The sequence below is a fragment of the Giraffa tippelskirchi genome, chromosome X (assembly GCF_054371585.1).
Source record: "Giraffa tippelskirchi isolate mGirTip1 chromosome X, T2T-mGirTip1v1.2.pri, whole genome shotgun sequence".
Taxonomy (NCBI): Eukaryota; Metazoa; Chordata; class Mammalia; order Artiodactyla; family Giraffidae; genus Giraffa; species Giraffa tippelskirchi.
The window spans coordinates 127,736,183-127,753,044 of NC_137289.1; positions in this window are offsets into that span (position 1 = coordinate 127,736,183).

Here is a 16,862-nt window from a genome sequence, read left to right on the forward strand (position 1 = left end):
AAAGGAAACAATTATTTTGTTTCATGTTGCCATTTGAAAATTTTTTTATGTGGACCATTTTTGAAGTGTTTATTGAATTTGTTAGAACATTGTTTCTGTTTTATGGTTTGGTTTTTTGGCATGTGGGATCTTAGCTCCCCGAACAGGGATCGAACTCACACCTCCTGTATTGGAGGGTGAAGTCTTAACCATTGGACCGCCAGGGAAGTCCATGTCACCATTTTTTTTTTTTATTTAAATGAGTTTGAAAGTATAGATAAAACCCAGCAAAAAAGTAGTTTTAGTTTCATTAGTTCATCCTGGAAAATTGCTGTTCCAGCACACAGATTGTTGTTTCGGTATACTTCATATAGCATAGAAAATCAGCTCCACAGAAATGTTGCTAGTATTCTCAGGAAAGTTTAGGGTTTCCATGTGACATTCCATATTTATTTGCTCTTTGACCTATGTTTACTTGAAAACGTTTCTGCTTCTATTGAAGATTCAAAGCGTACGGCTGAGAACAGAAACTCATATACTTAGACACAGAAAACTGAGACCACCTATCCCCATACGGCTTACTGTCTCCATTAGGGGTCAGCAAACAACAGCCCACCCGGCTGAATCTCGCTCCTTGCTTGTTTTTGTGAATGCATTTTGGCACAAGGTTCTGCACATTTATTTACATATTATCTGTGACTCTCTTGCACAATCACAGAGTTGAGTAGTAGCCACAGAGAAGGCATGGCCCAAAGCTTAACATTTTTTACTCTTTGGCCCTTTATAAACCTCTGGGCCACACCAGGATTTCTCAACTACGGCACTATTAACAAACTGGCTGGATAATTCTTTGTTGTGGAGGTTGTTCTCTGCATCGCAGAATGTTGAACAGCATCCCTGGCTGATAGCTATCTATCAGATGCCCGGTAGCACCAAAGCCGCCAACTCACCTGGTAATAAGTGTGAAGTCTCCGGACTTTGCCAAAAGCCCCCTGGGAGGCAAATCAGTCACAGTTGAGAGCCACTCTCATGGTTCACTGAGAATCACTGACCTGGTGTTACTATTCAGTTGTCTACATTAGTATAATTTGAATATTCTAGATGACTCTTGCCCAGGCAAATAAATATATTGTTCATTATAGGACTTCCTCAAAGGTATTGATTCCTCAATAGAAATTATTAACAATTTGTGCCCTCACCTTGCTGTGCCCTCAACGCTAAACTAATACTCCATGATCCTCACTTAATCCTAAGTAAGCCTCCACAGTGAAAAATCATCTTAAACCAAACTTCAGATGCTTATCAAAAATCTAACCGAGTCCTCTGAGACAAGATCAAAAACTGTCTAGGTGGTGGTCTCCCTTACCATGATAAGTGGTACATTTGTATTTGCTTTATCAATAAGATGCATTAGTGATACCTAGGATGTCAGCATTCCACAGTATGTAACAAGCTTTAAAATTCCAATGTCTTACATAAAAAGGAGGTTTATGAAAATGTGTAATTTTTAGTCAGGCAGTTATACTTCAAGCATCCTTTTCACTTACTCGACACTGTGTTGAGTCTAAACTCTTTCAGATTTTAGATTTATAATTATCTCTGTCTTCACTGCTTTTAGAAGATTTAGAATAAATCCTGAAAGAAATACAGATACCGTATTTCCAAATGGAATATTTTAATGTTATTGGGATTTCCCCAACTAAGTATAATTAAACATATTTCAGAGTAAGTTATCTGAATATTGAATTGGCATCTACCCTAACAAAGAGAAAATTGCTGAGTTCTACTTAGGAAAATTGTTTTCCCCTTGAGTAAATAAAAAAGGCAAGAAATCCTTTCAGTGATTGGGAAAAATTCCAGTTTGCCTGAATAAAAAAATAGTTATACTCAAACTAGCCAGATTGGGGGAAATTAGCTGGGTTCTTCATCTAACTGAAGCCCCATAATCAGCATGCTTGTGTTTCTGTTTTCTACCAGTTGTTATAGATGGAGCTTTATGAAATCCATTCTGTGTTTTATTCACTGCTCAATATTCAGAGTCAAGAAGAGTTCTGGCACATAGTAGGTGTTCAATAAATATTTGTTAAACAAAATAATAAAGTAAGTTATGTACTCTATACATGTAAATGGAAGCATATGAAATCATCTCTGAGAATCTGCTTACAAATTACAGTCCTAATCTCAAATTCAAATGCATTAACATCTAAAATCCTCAGGCTCCCCGTGAAGAGTGTCTGCTGTGATGGGATGTGTTTCCAATCACTACCTGCTTTTCAGAATTTTTCTGAGGTAGAAGGTGTCATGCATCTATGTAGAGCCATTATTTCCAGTTAACAGCTTTCTTCCCTTTGTCCTTTATATTCAGTCGCCTACTCTAGAGGGGTGAGATGGGGAGAGAGGTGTGAGGGAGGTTCAGGACAGAGCGGGCATATGCATACCTATAGCTGATTCATGTTGATGTTTGGCAGAAACCAACACAATACTGTAAAGCAATTATTCTTCAATTAAAAATAAATGCATTTTGAAAATTAAAAAAAAAAATCCCCAACTAGAGCCCTTGGTTGACGGTTCAAGTTGTGTCTAACTCTTGGACCCCATGGACTGTAGCCTGCTAGACTTCTCTGTCCATGGGATTCTTCAGGCAAGAATACTGGAGTGGGTTGCCATTTCCTTCTCCAGGGGATCTTCCCAACCCAGGAATTGAACCCGGGTCTCCTGCATTTGCAGACAGATTGGTTAGGGAGATGCATTTAGTGCCTTGATAATGAAGGCACATTAAGATTTCAGCTTCATCTTAGGCTACAGAAAGCCATGAAAAAACAATGATTCTATTCTAACCAAGAGAAAAAAAATGAATAATTTGTAAAATCATAAATTTCTGAGCCCCTTGGAGAGCTAAAAACAAGATGAACTAAGTTCCAAAGGGTGACAGGCCTCTCTGAGGAGGCAAAAGAACACCAACATTGTTTTACCTGTGATAGACACGGGAGGAAGGGTTGGCAATTCAATAAAGCTGGTGAGAAGAAAACATGCAAGTTTTAATGAATTCTTAAATTCTGAAAGTATGTGTAAGCATGAGAGTTTATAACTCCTGGGAATGGCATACACAAGGCAAGTCTGCAGCCACTTGGCAATGCTTTTCTGTGAACATTCCCCAGTGCTCACAAGCAAAGGTGAGGTCAGGTGTGAGCTCTGAGATACTCTCTTTGTGATAGAGCCATGCAGGGCCTGCCAACATTTGAAGATTGAGCAAAAGCACCCAGAGAAGCTTATCTGTGTTCCTTCTAGAACCTGCACGTGCATGAAGTAATGAGCAACTGCTACTGAGTCATAGACAAGAAACCTGACAGACACGCCCACACCTCTAACTCCTCTCTGATACGAAGCAAAGGCATCTGCTAATGGAGGAAGGAAAGAAACCTGCTCATATCTGGAATCTGACCACACTTTGATAGGAAAAGCTACCTGCTCCCAGGGAAGAGGAAGGAAACTGTCCCATTTCACAGTGGACAAAGTTTGGCTGCTGCTGGGTGAGGAATAGAAAACCCACTCTCTCTGCATTGACACTATTCAAAAGCCATCTGACAACCGGGAGAGGAACAGGAAATCTGCCTGTCTGCAAAAATTTACACTGATGGCACAGGTCTCCTGCTGCCGCTGGGAGACAGGCAGGAAACTCATTCATGCTCAAGATCCCCCATACAGGGCTGATATATAGGGCATTATAGATGCTGCACTGAGTGGGAGAAAGAGATGGTCCATCACTAGGGGAGAGCTAAAACACAGGAAGATCCACCTTTGAGGCTGAGTTACACAGGGCATGCTGAAGACTGAGGCTGTAGCAGGAGACAGCGAAATCCCCCTTATATCCCACAAGTTTCACACTAAGTAATAGTCTACCACTGAGGAGAGGGGCAACAGCATACTGAAAAGCCTCCTTCTGTGTTGCAAGTGTGCTGAAAGCTGAGGGTGGAGGAAAAACAATGAGAAAAACTCTACAGCACTCAAGGCATCACACTAAACACAAAGCAGGAGCAGTGGCCCAATGAAGGAATTAGTGAGTTGCTTCCAAAAGGGGAAAATACAAATCTTGCAGGGGAGAAAGCTGGCAGACCCCCACCCCATCAACCAAGTGATCAAGGTCACATCACTGGTGATTGTCATGCGAATAGCATGTACCCCCTGCTATGATGTGATGGGAAGAGCACTACCTCTCTGTGGTCTCCTTCCCCCCAACCCATGCAAGTAAAACGTGGAAGTGTTTGTGGCTCAGTTGCATCTGACTCTTTGAGACCCCATGGATTGTAGCCTGTCAGGCTTTGCTGTCCATGGAATTCTTCAGGCAAGAATATTGGAGTGGATAGTCATTCCCTTCTCCAGGGGATCTTCCCAACCCAGGGACTGAACACCGGTCTCCTGCATTGCAGGCAGATTCTTTACTGTCTGAGCCACCAGGGAAGCCCATTACCCAGTCTAATCAGGAGAAAACTTCAGACAAACCCAAATTAAGGGATATTCTAGAAAGGTTTTGACCAATATTCTTCAAAAGCATACAGATAATGCAAAACAAGTAAAAATTAAGAACTATTATAGATACAATGAGACTAAAAATACATGACAACTAAGGTAATATGGTATCCTAGATTGAATCCTGGAACATGGAAAGGAAAAAATGGTGGTGTTTAGTTAACAGTCTTAGTGTTAATATTTTAGTTTTGACAAATGCATCATTGGTTAACATTAGGGAATGCTGAATAAAGTATACGTGGGAACTCTCTGCACTATATTTGTAACTTTTCTATAAAGTTGTTTCCAGATAAAAAGTTTAATTTTAAGGGTTTCCCTGGTGGCTCAGTGGTAAAGAATCTGCCTGCCAATGCAGGAGACATGGGTTTGATCCCTGGTCCAGAAAGATCACAAATGCCGTGGAGTAACTAAGCCTGTGTGCTACAATCATTGAGCCTGTGCTCTAGAGTCCAGGAGCTGCAACTACTGAGCCCACATGCCTAGAACCCATGCTCTGCAACAAGAGAAGCCACCGCAATGAGAAGCCTGCACAATGCAACTAGAGAGTAGCCCCCACTTGCTGCAACTAGAGAAAAACCTGTGCAGCAACGAAGACCCAGCACAGCCAAAAATAAACTAAAATTATTTTTTAAAAGTTTAATTTTAAAAATGAAAAGAAATAAAGTAACTCATTGAAGCACAAGGAGAAAAAAGTGGAGGGAAGAAAGTATAGTACATTCAAAAGCTGTGAGAAACCATCCATCTATTATACATGTAATTGGGGCCCCAAAAAGAAAAGGAGGAAATAGAGCAGTAGAAATATTTGAAGACATAATGACTAATTATTTGAATAAAAGACAACAAGCCACAGATCCAAGAAGCTCAGAGAATCCCAAGAACAATAAATGCAAATTAAAAAAAAAAAAAAACCCTAAGCATATCACAACCAAAATACAAAGCAAAAACAGAATGACAGCAGATTTCTCATCAGAAAATATGCAAATAAGACTTAATGATATCTTTAATGTCCTTGATGGAAAACTAAACAAGTAACAATCTCACAGCAACCTAGAATTCTATGCCCAGTTAAACATCATTCAAAAATGAAACTGAAATAAAGATATTTTTTGAGACAAAAGAAAAAGCCAAGAGATCATATTGCCAGAGGACATATGCCTCCAACATTAAACAATAACAGGGGAACATTTGAACAACTCCATTCCAATAAATTTGACAACTTAGATGTACTGGACAAAATTCCTCCAATGGCACAAATTACCATCTCTCACTCAAGAAGAAATAGATAACCTGAATAATCCTGTATGTATTAAAACTGCCTTTTTAGTTAAAAATGTTTGTACAAGAAAACACAGTGTTCACATGAACACTACAAAACAATGAAGGCAAAGCCTGAGGAAGAGAGGGAAGAGGTACTGCACTACCTGACATTAGAATTACCATGATGTTAACACGTGACAAAGATATTACAAGAAAAGGAAACTATAGGCCAGTACTGTTCCTAAGCATAAATGCAAAATACCTAATACATTATTGGCAAATCAACTTGTACAACATATAAAGTAGATATAATATCATGAACAAGTAGGCTTTCTCTCAAGAATGCAGTTCTTTCAACATTCAACAACTGTATTTCACCATACTAACAGACTAAAATGTATACCATATGAAAAATCATTTCACAAACTTCAACATTTATTTACAACATAATTTTCATTAATTTAAAAATTAAATGTAAATTCCTCAACTTAATGAAGGGGCTCTACAAACACAGCTAACATTACACTTAACAGTGAATACTGAATTCTTTCCCTCTACAATTAGAAACAAGTCAAGTGTCTGTTCTCACCTTTTCAGTTCAACATTAACTGGAAGTTCTAGCAGTAAGGCAAAGGACAAAAAGGTATACAGATTGGAAAGGAAGAAATATAACTGTTTTTATTATTTGATTTCACAATTATCTATATAGACTATCACTAGGAATCTACCTAAAAATTGGTAAGTGAGTTTATCAAAGCCACAGGACCAAGGTCAACATACAAAAGTCAAACATATATTTATGAACTATTAATGTACAGCTGAAAACTAAAATTTTAATATACTATTTACAATAGCCTAAAAATATGAAACACTTAAGGATATACTTTATAAAATATGTGAAAGTTATGTACATTGAAAATTGCTAAGTATTGCTGATAGAAATTAAAGTAGATCTAATTACATGGAGATATATGTTATGTTCATGGATCAGAAAATTTAATGTTGGTAAGGAGTTAATCTTCTCCATGTGATCTCTAAATTCAGTGTAATCCTATTAAAACCATGCAAAGGTTTTTAGAGCAATTAACCAACAAGTATAAAGTTTATATTTAATAAGAGCTAAAACAGCCAAAATGTTTTTGTAAAAGACAACAAAATTGGAGTTCTCATGTACACCTATTTGATACAGCTATGTATCAAACAATGTGGTACTGATATAAGGATAAACATGTAGATCAATGCAGAAAAATAGATACTACAGAAACAGACTCACTCATAAATGGTAAGTTAATTTTTGAAAATGGTGCAAAAGTAAGCAATGCTGAAAGTAATTTTAAAAATTATGCTCGCTACACTTAAAATGTTTGAGTCCAAGAATAAGAGATTAAACAATGAATCTTCTATAAGAAAACATAGAAGACAATCTTTGTGACCTTGGGTTATCAAATAAATACTTCTTAGACAAAGAAATATGAACTATAAAGAAAAAACAATAGAATTTATATTTTTAAAAAAAGCCAAAACTTCTGTGCTTCAAAAGACAAGGTACAGACTGGGAGAAAATATTTGCAAAACATATATCTAATAAAGGTCTTGTATCCAGAATATATAAAGAACATTTGTAGTTCAACAATAAAAATACAAATGCTGGAGAGGGTGAAGAGAAAAGGGAACCCTCTTGCACTGTCAGTGGGAATGTAAATTGATACAGCCACTATGGAAGACGGTATGGAGATGCTTTAAAAAACCAGGAATAAAACCACCATGTGATCCAGCAATCCCATTCCTAGGCATATACCCTGAGGAAACCAAAACTGAAAAAGACACATGTACCCAAATGTTCACTGCAGCTCTATTTACAATAGCTAGAACATGGAAGCAACTTAGATGTCCATCGACAGATGAATGGATAAAGAAGTTGTGGTACATATATACAATGGAATATTACTCAGTCATGAAAAGGAACACATTTGAGTCAGTTCTAATGAGGTGGATGAACCTAGAGCCTATCATACAGAGAGAAGTCAGAGAAAGATAAATATCATATATACTAATGCATATATATGGAATCTAGAAAGATGGTACTGATGAATTTACTTACAGGGCAGCAATGGAGAAACAGAAGTAGAGAACAGACTTATGGACATGGGAAGGGGGAGGAGAGGGTGAGATATATTGAGAGAGTAACATGGAAACTTACATTACCATATGTAAAACAGATAGCCAATGGGAATTTGCTGTATGTCTCAGGAAACACAAATAGGGGCTCTGTGTCAACCTAGACGGGTGGGGTGGGGAGGGAGATCGGAGGGAGGTTCAAGAGGGAGGGGACATATGTATACCTATGGTTGATTCATGTTGATGTTTTACAGAAAATAACAAAATTCTTTAAAGCAATTATCCTTCAATTTAAAAATAAATAAATTAAAAAAAAGAAACTAATGAGCGTTGCTAAGAATGTGGGAAAATTGTAACACTGCTGGTTGGAATGCAAAATAATTCAGCCACTCTGATCACTTCCTATAAAATTAAAAATATATTTACCTTATGACTCAGCAATTCCACTCTTAGGTATTTACACAAGAAAAAGAAAAATGCCTATATGCAAATGTTCATAGAAGATTAACTCAGAAATTTTTTTAAAAAAACGGAAAACAACACAAATTTCCTTAACTGGTGAATGGATAAACACAGTTTCAAATTCAAAGAAGAGATCACTATTTGACAATGAAAAAGAACAATGTACTGATACATGTAGATACATAGGCAGATTTCACATCATTATGTTTGGTGAGAAAAGCCAGTCACACTAAGTGGTGCCTGATTCCATTTAAATGACTTCTAATAAAGGAAAAAATATTAATAAAGGGACTGAAAACATACCAGTGGTTTCTAGAGAACCAATTAGGCAGAGGTATGAGGAAACTTTGGGAATTATGAAAATGGTCTATGTTTTGATTCTGGTCATGATTATACAAATACATACTTTAAAAGGGTAAATTTTATCACACAAAATTATACTTCAATAAAAGTTGAAAACTGTGACAGTATTCACATAGGGTACAGTCAGCTAGGTTAGTCCTAGCACTTGATTTTGTATGTGCAGACAGTGAAATTATGAACTCCAGGAGAGAGAGTTAAAGAATTTTTTTCCCTGTTAAGGTACAAAGAACTCTGATATAATAACAAAAATTCTAACTTTTTTTTTTTTTTACTGGAAATGAACTTAGAGATCATCCAGGATGAATACTTCACTTTATAGGTAAGAAAAAGACCTAAAGAAGCTGGATGAATCATCCAAGAAACCCTGTCTACAAGCTGGGACAGAATGGCCCTCAGAACAATCCTACTAGATCTACCCCAAATTGTAAGCAAGTCATCCAAATGAATCTAAGCAATCCTAGGAGCTAATGTTACAAGTTAAATCTCACCAAGAAACAAAAGCACCACACCAGACCTTCAAAATAATGCAATACAATGTAATTATGATCCTGCAGGTTGGGGAAAGGAAGTTGTATTTCAAGACTAAGTGACCTTCAAAGGTTAGAGAAATACAGAACTCTAACATTTCTCATTTCTCACTGATATGTGTTCAAACAGCTAGCTCGATTTGTCAGTGCATTTTGCCTAATCAGTAATATTAAAATACTCATAACAAAGTCATGAAGAGGAAGGGCAATGACTGTTACATTGTTTCCCATGACGGGTCAGAGATTCCAAACTTTTAGATTCAGACACTTTGAAGTCTAAAAGGTGAACATCATCAGATGTGAACACAGGCTATGAACAAGCAGATACAAGATTATTAATTGATTTCTTCCCCTTCTTCCATCCCTACTCCTGCTCACTTCCACTCCTACCATCTATAATGCTCATATTTACAGATGTGATCTCTTTCCCTTGCCATTAATAATTAACACATTCTGTACTTGTGTTTTCAATAGAAACCCAGTCAACCAGGGGTTCAAACAATTTTAAAATTGTGATCATTTTTATACATCAATTTGGCTAGGCTATGGTGTCCAGGTGTTTGGTCAAACAGCAGTTGAGATGTTGCTGTGAAGATATTTTTACATGTGACTAGATGTTGAAGCTGAAACTCCAATACTTTGGCCACCTCATGCGAAGAGTTGACTCATTGGAAAAGACCCTGATGCTGGGAAGGATTGGGGGCAGGAGGAGAAGGGGAGAACAGAGGATGAGATGGTTGGATGGCATCACTGACTCGATGGACATGGGTTTGGGTAAACTCCAGGAGTTGGTGATGGACAGGGAGGCCTGGCGTGCTGCGATTCATGGGGTCACAAAGAGTCGGACACGACTGAGCGACTGAACTGAACTGAACTGAGCATTTACAATGGGCAGACTTTAAGCAAAGTAGACTGCCCTCCATAATGTAGGTGTAACTTCATCCAGTCAGCTTAAGACCTTAAAAGCAAAGACATGTTTCTTGAAGAAGGAATTCTGCCTTAAGACTGCAACTTGGAAACTCTGCCTGAGTTTCCACCTGTTGGCCTGCCCTGAAAATTTCAAACTTCCAGCTCCCATGATCAGATGAGAGTCAATTCCTTAAAATAAATCTCACTTTATTTCTGTTTCTATGTGTGTTTGTACATGTGTGTGTATACAAACATATACGTTATGTGTGTGTTGTGCATGTTCTGTTTCTCTGAGGAACTCTAATCCATAGAGCTTATAATTTTCATAAAACAAGCAATTAAGAGGTTGTGAGTTCAATGGCTTCATTTACCATCAGACACTTGAGCTTCTTCTAGCCTTCTACTCCTCTGTCCTTACTTAGCTGGCAGCTTTTGTCCATATGATCATGGTGGCAAGGTAGTTACTGCACCATCAACATCATTACTGTGTTTTAGAAAAGAGGAAAAATTATAGACAGATGATGTTGAGTTAAAAACTCAACAGTGAGTTGAGTCTATCCTTTTAAAGAAATTTCACAGAAGTTCCCTCCAGCAACTTTCACTTCTATCATATTGGCCTTAACTATGTTCCATGGCCATCATTAACTGCAAGAGAAGCTGGAAAATGTAGCTTTTTTAGCTGGGCACAATGCCCAAACAGAGTAGGTGTTCTATTCTAACAGAAAAGAAGAGATACTGGATAAGCTATAAGCAGTGTCTGCCATACTCCTTCAAATCTTTGGATTGGTCCTTAAACTTACTTTGGTTTTTAGGTTCACCAATGATCATTTTATTATTGGAATGTTACTTTCTCTCAGATATTATTTTGGTCTTCCACTGTTCAAGGATTATTCATCTTCTCCAAAGATGATGATCATCCCATCTTCTTCCCCTTTCCCTATATGCCCTCTCAGTTCAGTTCAGTCGGTCAGTCACGTTCGACTCTTTGCGACCCCATGGACTGCAGCACGCCAGGCCTCCCTGTCCATCACCAACTCCTGGAGTTTGCTCAAACTCATGTTCATTGAGTCGGTGATGCCATCCAACCACTTCATCCTCTGTCGTCTCCTTTTCCTCCCGCCTTCAATCTTTCCCAGCATCTGGGTCTTTTCCAAGGAGTCAGTTCTTCTCATCAGGTGGCCAAAGTATTGGAGTTTCAGCTTTAGCATCAGTCCTTCCAATGAATATTCAGGAATGACTTCCTTTAGGATTGACTAGTTTGATTTCCTTGCAGTCCAAGGGACTCTCAAGAATCTTCTCCAACACCACAGTTCAAAAGCATCAATTCTTCCGTGCTCAGCTTTCTTTATAGTCCAACTCTCACATCCATACATGACTACTGGAAAAATCACAGCTTTGACTAGACGGACCTTTGTCGGCAAAGTAATGTCTCTGCTTTTTAATATGCTGTCTAGGTTGGTCATAGCTTTTCTTCCAAGAAGCAGGTGTCTTTTAATTTCATGGCTGCGGTCACCATCTGCAGTGATTTTGGAGCCCAAGAAAATAAGTCTCTCACTGTTTCCATTGTTTCTCCATCTATTTGCCATGAAGTGATGGGACCAGATGCCATGATCTTAGTTTTTTGAATGTTGAGTTTTAAGCCAGCTTTTTCACTCTCCTCTTTCACCTTCATCAAGAAGCTCTTTAGTTCCTCTTCACTTTCTGCCATTAAGGGTGATATCATCTGCATATCTGAGGTTATTGATATGCCCTCTACTCCATACATACTCACCCCATGGAACTAACACTTTATTCAAAGCAACTGGAAACATGGAAAGTAACTAGTATTTCATGGTTAATGAGTCTACTAGAAAACATATAATCTCCTAATATTGAAGATTCAGAGTTACAGCTAATAATCATCAACTTGGTTGGAAAACATTTCACAAGGAAAGAAGATGCCTAAGTTTAGAGGACACAGGAGTAGCTAGGAAATTCATTTCCTGAAAGATTATTATGATGAGCTAGCTCAAAACTATTAATTGCTTGAGATCACAAGAAATTAATACATAAGGCACAGTCACTTATCTCTAGGAGATGGTACCACTGGGACTGATTTCTGTCTGTCAGAAATAATCAGTAATTATGAAGACAATACAAAATCAAACAAAGAAACTTTTAAAAATTGCCCTAAAGGGGCATGTGTAAGAGAGGTAATTAACTTTCTTTAAACTATAAATGAAAAACCCTTGTGGCAGAAGATGGCTATCAAATCCACCACGTAAATTCTCTATCCTCAACATTTCAGCATTTATCTTTTTTTCTTGGAATTTCACTGCCGCTTCTTTGGATCTCACCTTTCAGATATAGCTACATGTATTCCTTATGTTGATCTTATTCCATCCTGCATACCACTACTATTTTTATCTGAAGTGTGAAGGTGATCATGTCAGTCTACTGCCTAAAATCTTCTTCTATAGGTCTCTGTAGCTTTCAAAATAAAGCCAGAAGCCTCAGTTTAGTACACAATGATGTTCATGACCTGTCTCCTACCTCCTTTTCTTGGCTCAGCTCCCACTGACCCTGCCTTTCTCACTCTCTAAACATAAAAAGATAATCCATCCATTCATTGAATATATATACTTATAAATATATATGTTCATTAAATATGCTGAACACATACTGTGTGCCAGGCATTGTGCTAGGTACAGCAGTTTAAAAACAGTACCCATCATTTAAGACTATTGTCTCATGGTTTTGAGTTTGAAATGACCCAGCTCAGTAGCTTTTATTCCGAGTTTCTCACATGGTTTCAGTGATTTCAATCCCCAAGTTTCTGTGCCATCTCAAAAGCTTCCTAATTGATGTGTCTGGGCTGGGAAGTCGTTGGCAGCTGGAAGCTGGAGCAGTTGGTGTTCCTCAGGCATGTCTGCCATCTTTGTGTGTTTGCTTCAGCATAGCAGCTTTGAATAGGCTAGACTTCTTCTATGGTGGCCCAGGACTTTATAGGCACATTTTTAAGAAAGAAGTGGAGGAAGTCATATCATCTTTTATGACCTAGCCTTGCCAGTCGCAGGGTGTCACAGCTACTATACTTTATTAATGAGGCAGTTCCCCACGCTTACCCAGGTTCAAGGGAAAGGGATACAGACTCAACCTCTTGATGGAGGAGTGGTAAGGTTCTAGAAAGTGTGTAGGACTGGAAACATTGTTGCCGATATTTTGAAAATCACAATCTGCCACAGAAATCTTTCCAGAAGAAGTATCTTGTTTCTTCACACTCCTATGCTTTCATAAATGCTGTTCACACTTCCTCAAGTGTCTTTGTCTCTTTTTGATTAACTTAGTAATACTCAGTTGGTAAAACTTATCTCCAGTTTCTCTTCCTTTGAGAAGAAAAGTTCTTGGACCACTACCTGTCATGTCATACCCACTGTCACCCCAATGCTTCTCCTCATATCCTGCTCCATTTGCAAGCCATGGATAATCCTAGCCCTCTTTTCACCATATATTGTGGTAGATGACCTCTTAACTCCATAACTGAATCCAAAATTCTTAAAGATATAAATCTCTGTTCAATTTTCCATTGTCGAGAGATTATTTAGTACTTAAAGTACTTAAATGAGTTAATGTGAAAGCAAACCAAATTGTCAAGAATATAGCTAAGTATAGAAATTTCTGTTAAACTTTCTGCTAGGATTTTAGGTATTCTAGATAGGAAGTGAGAATAACAAATATAGAGGAAACAAACAGGGAGGCAGAAATCTAGTTTCTATACAAAAATCACATGTACTAAGTTGTGAGAGGATCACGTCCCATCAAATCTATGGCTAGGGCAAATGAGCATGTTAAGTGTTATACATTTTCTAGCCAAAAGAAAAAGAAAACAAAGTTTAGTGGATTTTTACTCAGGCAGTTTATGTACATTCATATTAAACATATGAATAGATATTACCTCTATTTTGCAGGTAAGGAAACTAAGACTCAAGCATACAAGTAATTATTCTAAAGCACGGCACTCAATTATTATTGCTATTCTAGTTGCAAATGACAGAACCAGGATACAAACTATTTGTCTGACTGCAAAATTTATTCTTTCTCCCATATTATTCTCTGAGTAAGTTTCCATAGCTCTTAATTTCTAGTCTCAAATGAGGCTGCATCTCCATGATGGCAAATTTCCACTTATTTGTGGCTGTCCTTTTAGAACTTTTAAATTTTTCAAGAAAGCAGTTGCCATAGAGGTACAGACCTTAAGGGTCTACCTCTTCTGTTTTTGTTCTTTTGTCTATTACTTCCTCTGTTAGATTTTTAGGTGCTAGAGTAGAAGAAAAAAAGACCTGGGTGGAGATACTGAGAAAGATTCTATGACCTTAATTACAGATGAAGGACTCTGACAATGTAAGTAGATACACAATTCTACTTTTCATCTTAAGTGTTACCAGAGGCATTCTGGTATAGTCTCAATATCTTTTAACCATTTCTAATATCTCATATTTTTCAACTGGAATTGTAGTAATAACGTATCATATTGGTTTTGCCTGACTCCATTAAGGTAACACTACTAGGATAAATAACTTTTACACAGAAAATGTTACAGAATATGTAGGATGCAGTTCCCTCCTATATGTGTCACTCAGTTATCTTCTCCAACTTTTATTCTTCCTAAAATCTGCAAGATTAGACCATAAAACAATTCAAGAGTAGAATGACTCAAGTTATTTTATAACGGTTATAATCAAAACACTACAGGAACTTCCCTGCATGCTTCCAATGCAGGGGATGTGGGATCGATCCCTGGTTGGGGAACTAATATCCTACATGCTGTGTAGTACGTACACCCCATTGCCCACAAAAAAAAAAAAAAAAGTAACTAACCAATCCAAGTTGATGTCTTTAAAACATTAACATTGCTTATTAATAATTTCTTCATTTAGAAAAAATGTAGAAAAGGAAATATCGTTTAAGTTTTTTCTCTTTATTGGCTAACACATAAGAAATTTTAAAATTTTTAGATATTTATACAGGTCAGATCTAACTAGCCACATGTAGTTGATGCAAAAGATCATATTATTTCTAAGTTGAAAAACATTTTTATTGTTAACAATTTAGGGTAATCCTTGTAGCTTCTTCTATGCACTAACAAAGCTATTTGAGAATGAGTCCATTAAACCCCTTTCATCTTGCTATACTACTGTTTTTTCTGGTGAAGAGATTATATTTGGCAGATTCCCATAGGAATAAATTATTTCAAGACCAAGAGATCTCGTAACTCCTCAGCATATCCAGCACCCTAATTTGGGGAAGGATAGTAACTGTATTTAAAAATTGTTGAGAGAATATGAGATTTGACTGTTAAAAATCAGAATCATACTTAATAGAAGAATTTGGTTATTATTCCATTGATAACAGAGGATCTCTTAAAATAAGAATAACCACTTCCTATTTTTTTTGTTTGTTTTTGAGTTCAGATTGTATTGTTCTGAATTTTCCTGAATAGGGATCTAGCCATTCTTTTTCAAACAGCACCAGTGTCTTTTGTTTTTAAACAGTATGAAGAATTCAGCTTGTCTCATGAATAAAACAACTGCCTGAATTTCTTTCTTATCGTGAGTTTCTATTTATTTATTTTTTTCTTGAAGACAACCATGAAATCAATGCACTAATTACCCTTCCAATACCCTTGCCTCTGAATTCTGTTCCGCAAATGCAACTACATGGAACAACCAGTCAATGAACTGCTTACTGTTGAATGCCACACTTCTTAGCTACTTGATCATAATTCAATGTCTATGAAAATAAAAAGAAGTGTTTTGTGGTTGAAAACATGATTCTTCACTCTGTTGTTTGAATTCTGTTACCATATTTACATATTAAGCTCCCTTCAGGTGACTTTTCAGTTATCTAAAAATACATAAAATTATCGAGAAACACCAATTAAGCTGAGTGTCTAGTAAAGACTTATTTGGATGTAGTCCCAGATAATGTCCTTGGCTAATGGGACGAAAGAAAATGAAGCAACATGATTTCTAGTAAATTTGATTTGGTCATGTAACATGCTCTCAGTTGAAAATCCTCTAGCTATATGGCAACCCAAAGCTAATGCCAGTGTTCAAAATTCATACAGCAGTGTACACGTATGTGTGTATCAGGAGATGCACAGAAAATTAAACTTCGATAAACTTTTTTTGACCAAAAATATTTATCTATAGAAAACAATGACTCAAAAAAATAGTACAGTTATCACATCTAAGCAAAATGACCTATTCTGTTACTATTAACAGCTTACTTGGGATTCAAGTCAGAAACTTCTAACAGTAGTTGTCTTTGGGAAAGGGGGACATTCTTTTCATTTAAGTAACTTTTTTACTATTTGAAATTGTATACAATATTTATGTATTACTTTTAAACAAATTTTAAACCTAAGTTGAAAGCAGTATCTTTTAAAACATAATTTTAAGATTAATTTTTTGTTGTAATAAATATTCTTTTAAAAATGAAGCTTTGAAGGGTTCTGAGAAAAAGTGGTTAGATCTAAGTCCATCTACAGGATGTCAAATTGCAATGGGTCTGCCAGGATGCTTCAGCTCAAGGATCAGTTTATTCATGGAGAGGAAATTATGTACATACAAACTTCAGTTTGGGGGGGTTTCCATAGCTCACAGAGTCAAACAGATGATCTGGAATCTGTGAACAACTGGCAAGAAAGCCTTCTCAATATATGTTTTTGAGTGCCTGCAT